Source organism: Hippocampus zosterae, chromosome 18 (assembly GCF_025434085.1).
Source record: "Hippocampus zosterae strain Florida chromosome 18, ASM2543408v3, whole genome shotgun sequence".
Lineage (NCBI taxonomy): Eukaryota > Metazoa > Chordata > Actinopteri > Syngnathiformes > Syngnathidae > Hippocampus > Hippocampus zosterae.
The window spans coordinates 1,370,996-1,376,995 of record NC_067468.1 but is presented as its reverse complement, the minus strand read 5'-3'; positions in this window follow the sequence as shown (position 1 = coordinate 1,376,995).

The following is a 6,000-nucleotide window of genomic DNA, read 5'->3' as shown; positions in this document are numbered from 1 at the left end:
ATTTTGGCTTCAGGAGGTCAACCTGAACTAAATACATGTTGAAATGTGTGCATAAGTCCTTTGGTTTAGGCGTGACACTCATTTTGAGTTTTTATTGCTTTAAATGCACTTTCAGGCCTAGTTGAGCACGTTTTGTGACTTTGAATATATCTTCATAGGAATGAGTTGTATAGACAAATTAATGCTCATTTAGGCTTCAGGAGGTCAACCCGAACTAAATACATGTTGAAATGTGTGCATAAGGCCTTTGGTTTAGGCGTGACACTCATTTTGAGTTTTTATTGCTTTAAATGCACTTTCAGTCCGAGTTGAGCCCGTTTTTTTACTTTGAATGTATCTTCATAGGAATAAGTTGTGTAGTCAAATTAATGCTCATTTAGGCTTCAGAATGTCAACCTGAACTAAATACATGTTGAAATGTGTGCATAAGTCCTTTGGTTTAGGCGTGACACTCATTTTGAGTTTTTATTGCTTTAAATGCACTTTCAGGCCTAGTTGAGCACATTTTGTGACTTTGAATATATCTTCATAGGAATGAGTTGTATAGACAAAATAATGGTGATTTAGGCTTCAGGAGGTCAACCTGAACTAAATACATGTTGAAATGTGTGCATAAGTCCTTTGGTTTAGGCGTGACACTCATTTTGAGTTTTTATTGCTTTAAATGCACTTTCAGGCCTAGTTGAGCACGTTTTGTGACTTTGAATGTACCTTCATAGGAATGAGTTGTGTAGTCAAATTAATGCTCATTTAGGCTTCAGGAGGTCAACCCGAACTAAATACATGTTGAAATGTGTGCATAAGTCCTTTGGTTTAGGCGTGACACTCATTTTCAGTTTTTATTGCTTTAAATGCACTTTCAGTCCGAGTTGAGCCCGTTTTTTTACTTTGAATGTATCTTCATAGGAATAAGTTGTGTAGTCAAATTAATGCTCATTTAGGCTTCAGAATGTCAACCTGAACTAAATACATGTTGAAATGTGTGCATAAGTCCTTTGGTTTAGGCGTGACACTCATTTTCAGTTTTTATTGCTTTAAATGTACTTTCAGTCCGGGTTGAGCCCGTTTTTTTCCTTTGAATGTTCCTTCATAGGAATGAGTTGTGTAGTCAAATTAATGCTCATTTAGGCTTTAGGAGGTCAACCTGAACTAAATACATGTTGAAATGTGTGCATAAGGCCTTTGGTTTAGGCGTGGCACTCATTTTGAGTTTTTATTGCTTTAAATGCATTTTCAGGCCGAGTAGAGCACGTTTTTTTACTTTGAATGTATCTTCATAGGAATAAGTTGTGTAGTCAAGTTAATGCTCATTTAGGCTTCAGGACGTCATCCTGAACTAAATACATGTTGAAATGTGTGCATAAGTCCTTTGGTTTAGGCGTGACACTCATTTTCAGTTTTTATTGCTTTAAATGCACTTTCAGTCCGAGTTGAGCCCGTTTTTTTACTTTGAATGTATCTTCATAGGAATAAGTTGTGTAGTCAAATTAATGGTGATTTAGGCTTCAGGAGGTCAACCTGAACTAAATACATGTTGAAATGTGTGCATAAGTCCTTTGGTTTAGGCGTGACACTCATTTTCAGTTTTTATTGCTTTAAATGCACTTTCAGTCCGAGTTGAGCCCGTTTTTTTACTTTGAATGTATCTTCATAGGAATAAGTTGTGTAGTCAAATTAATGCTCATTTAGGCTTCAGAATGTCAACCTGAACTAAATACATGTTGAAATGTGTGCATAAGTCCTTTGGTTTAGGCGTGACACTCATTTTGAGTTTTTATTGCTTTAAATGCACTTTCAGGCCTAGTTGAGCACGTTTTGTGACTTTGAATGTACCTTCATAGGAATGAGTTGTGTAGTCGAATTAATGCTCATTTAGGCTTCAGGAGGTCAACCTGAACTAAATACATGTTGAAATGTGTGCATAAGTCCTTTGGTTTAGGCGTGACACTCATTTTCAGTTTTTATTGCTTTAAATGTACTTTCAGTCCGAGTTGAGCCCGTTTTTTTCCTTTGAATGTTCCTTCATAGGAATGAGTTGTGTAGTCAAATTAATGCTCATTTAGGCTTCAGGAGGTCAACCCGAACTAAATACATGTTGAAATGTGTGCATAAGGCCTTTGGTTTAGGCGTGACACTCATTTTGAGTTTTTATTGCTTTAAATGCATTTACAGGCCGAGTAGAGCACGTTTTTTTACTTTGAATGTATCTTCATAGGAATAAGTTGTGTAGTCAAATTAATGCTCATTCAGGCTTCAGGAGGTCAACCTGAACTAAATACATTTTGAAATGTGTGCATAAGTCCTTTGGTTTAGGCGTGACACTCATTTTCAGTTTTTATTGCTTTAAATGCACTTTCAGTCCAAGTTGAGCCCGTTTTTTTACTTTGAATGTATCTTCATAGGAATAAGTTGTGTAGTCAAATTAATGCTCATTTAGGCTTCAGAATGTCAACCTGAACTAAATACATGTTGAAATGTGTGCATAAGTCCTTTGGTTTAGGCGTGACACTCATTTTGAGTTTTTATTGCTTTAAATGCATTTTCAGGCCGAGTAGAGCACGTTTCTGAGTTTGAATGTATCTTCATAGGAATGAGTTGTGTGATCAAATTAATGCTCATTTAGGCTTCAGAATGTCAACCTGAACTAAATACATGTTGAAATGTGTGCATAAGTCCTTTGGTTTAGGCGTGACACTCATTTTGAGTTTTTATTGCTTTAAATGCACTTTCAGGCCTAGTTGAGCACGTTTTGTGACTTTTAATGTACCTTCATAGGAATGAGTTGTGTAGTCAAATTATACTCATTTAGGCTTCAGGAGGTCAACCTGAACTAAATACATGTTGAAATGTGTGCATAAGGCCTTTGGTTTAGGCGTGGCACTCATTTTGAGTTTTTATTGCTTTAAATGCATTTTCAGGCCGAGTAGAGCACGTTTTTTTACTTTGAATGTATCTTCATAGGAATAAGTTGTGTAGTCAAATTAATGCTCATTTAGGCTTCAGGACGTCAACCTGAACTAAATACATGTTGAAATGTGTGCATAAGTCCTTTGGTTTAGGCGTGACACTCATTTTCAGTTTTTATTGCTTTAAATGCACTTTCAGTCCGAGTTGAGCCCGTTTTTTTACTTTGAATGTATCTTCATAGGAATAAGTTGTGTAGTCAAATTAATGGTGATTTAGGCTTCAGGAGGTCAACCTGAACTAAATACATGTTGAAATGTGTGCATAAGTCCTTTGGTTTAGGCGTGACACTCATTTTGAGTTTTTATTGCTTTAAATGCACTTTCAGGCCTAGTTGAGCACGTTTTGTGACTTTGAATGTTCCTTCATAGGAATGAGTTGTGTGGTCAAATTAACGCTCATTTGGGCTTCAGGAGGTCAACCTGAACTAAATAAATGTTGAAATGTGTGCATAAGTCATTTGGTCTAGGCGTGACACTCATTATGAACCATTGATGAAAATAAGTTTTATTTTTAAAAAAGCCAAAAAATGTGAAAGGGACGAAATTACAAATGTCCTGTGTGTTTCACATAGAGTACATACAGGCCAGCGATCCCGCTCCCTCTCTTTCTCTGTGACACACACGCTTCCGAGCGCGCCAGCACGCAGCAAGCACACACACAAAAGCACGCACACACCTCACACAAACGTACGCACAGACGAGCACGTATCGTAAACAACACACCAACGATGATTTAGATCAAAGAAACACTCACACATGTATGGGCACACGATCACGCGCGCGCAAACACACACACAAACTCATGAGAGGCACACACATCCGCACACGCTACGCATGTAAACAACATTTGGACACTGATTGAAGATCAAAGACTAACCCACGTGGAAGACTGAAAGATGCACAGCCAATCACCTAGGCTTTGCATCTTTTCACCTCCCCCTGCTCTCACACCACGTGGGCTAGATCCACTCGGGCTGTCATTGGTGGACGTCGTCGGTGTGAGAACAAATCAAGTGCAAGCAAAAGTTAAAACCTCTGAGTAATTCGTCATTTTTATCCGAATACAGTACTTTTTTTGGGGGGGGGGGGTGCGCACAACACACACACGCGCACACACACACGCACGCACCCACACAAACACACACAAACACACGCACACACCTACACACTCTCACACACGCACGCACACATACACTAGCACGCATCGGAAACAACACTTTAGACGTTGAAATGTGTGCAGACGTCCTTTGGTTTAGGCATGACACTCAATTTTAGTTTTTATTGATTCAAATGCATTTTCAGACAGAGCAGGGCACTTACTGACTTTGAATGTATCTTCATGGGAATGAGTTGTGTGATCAAATTAATGCTCATTTAGGCTTCAGGAGGTCAACCTAAACTAAATACATGTTGAAATGTGTGCATAAGTCCTTTGATTTAGGCGTGAAACTCATTTTGAGATTTTATTGCTTTAAATGCACTTTCAGGCCGAGTTGAGCACGTTTTGTGACTTTGAATGTACCTTCATAGTAATGAGTTGTATAGACAAAATAATGCTCATTTAGGCTTCAGAGTGTCAACCTGAATTAAATACATGTTGAAATGTGTGTATAAGTCCTTTGGTTTAGGCGTGACACTCAATTTGAGTTTTTATTGCTTTAAATGCATTTTCAGGCCGAGTAGAGCACATTTTTTTACTTTAAATGTAGGTTTAGGTGTGACACTCATTTTGATTTTTTCTTGCTTTAAATGCATTTTCAGGCCGAGTAGAGCACGTTTTGTGACTTTGAATGTACCTTCATAGGAATGAGTTGTGTAGTCAAATTAATGCTCATTTAGGCTTCAGAATGTCAACCTGAACTAAATACATGTTGAAATGTGTGCATAAGTCCTTTGGTTTAGGCGTGACACTCATTTTGAGTTTTTATTGCTTTAAATGCACTTTCAGGCCTAGTTGAGCACGTTTTGTGACTTTGAATATATCTTCATAGGAATGAGTTGTATAGACAAAATAATGGTGATTTAGGCTTCAGGGGGTCAACCTGAACTAAATACATGTTGAAATGTGTGCATAAGTCCTTTGGTTTAGGCGTGACACTCATTTTCAGTTTTTATTGCTTTAAATGTACTTTCAGTCCGAGTTGAGCCCGTTTTTTTCCTTTGAATGTTCCTTCATAGGAATGAGTTGTGTAGTCAAATTAATGCTCATTTAGGCTTCAGGAGGTCAACCCGAACTAAATACATGTTGAAATGTGTGCATAAGGCCTTTGGTTTAGGCGTGACACTCATTTTGAGTTTTTATTGCTTTAAATGCATTTTCAGGCCGAGTAGAGCACGTTTTTTTACTTTGAATGTATCTTCATAGGAATAAGTTGTGTAGTCAAATTAATGGTGATTTAGGCTTCAGGAGGTCAACCTGAACTAAATACATGTTGAAATGTGTGCATAAGTCCTTTGGTTTAGGCGTGACACTCATTTTCAGTTTTTATTGCTTTAAATGCACTTTCAGTCCGAGTTGAGCCCGTTTTTTTACTTTGAATGTATCTTCATAGGAATAAGTTGTGTAGTCAAATTAATGCTCATTTAGGATTCAGAATGTCAACCTGAACTAAATACATGTTGAAATGTGTGCATAAGTCCTTTGGTTTAGGCGTGACACTCATTTTGAGTTTTTATTGCTTTAAATGCACTTTCAGGCCTAGTTGAGCACGTTTTGTGACTTTGAATGTACCTTCATAGGAATGAGTTGTGTAGTCGAATTAATGCTCATTTAGGCTTCAGGAGGTCAACCTGAACTAAATACATGTTGAAATGTGTGCATAAGTCCTTTGGTTTAGGCGTGACACTCATTTTCAGTTTTTATTGCTTTAAATGTACTTTCAGTCCGAGTTGAGCCCGTTTTTTTCCTTTGAATGTTCCTTCATAGGAATGAGTTGTGTAGTCAAATTAATGCTCATTTAGGCTTCAGGAGGTCAACCCGAACTAAATACATGTTGAAATGTGTGTATAAGTCCTTTGGTTTAGGCGTGACACT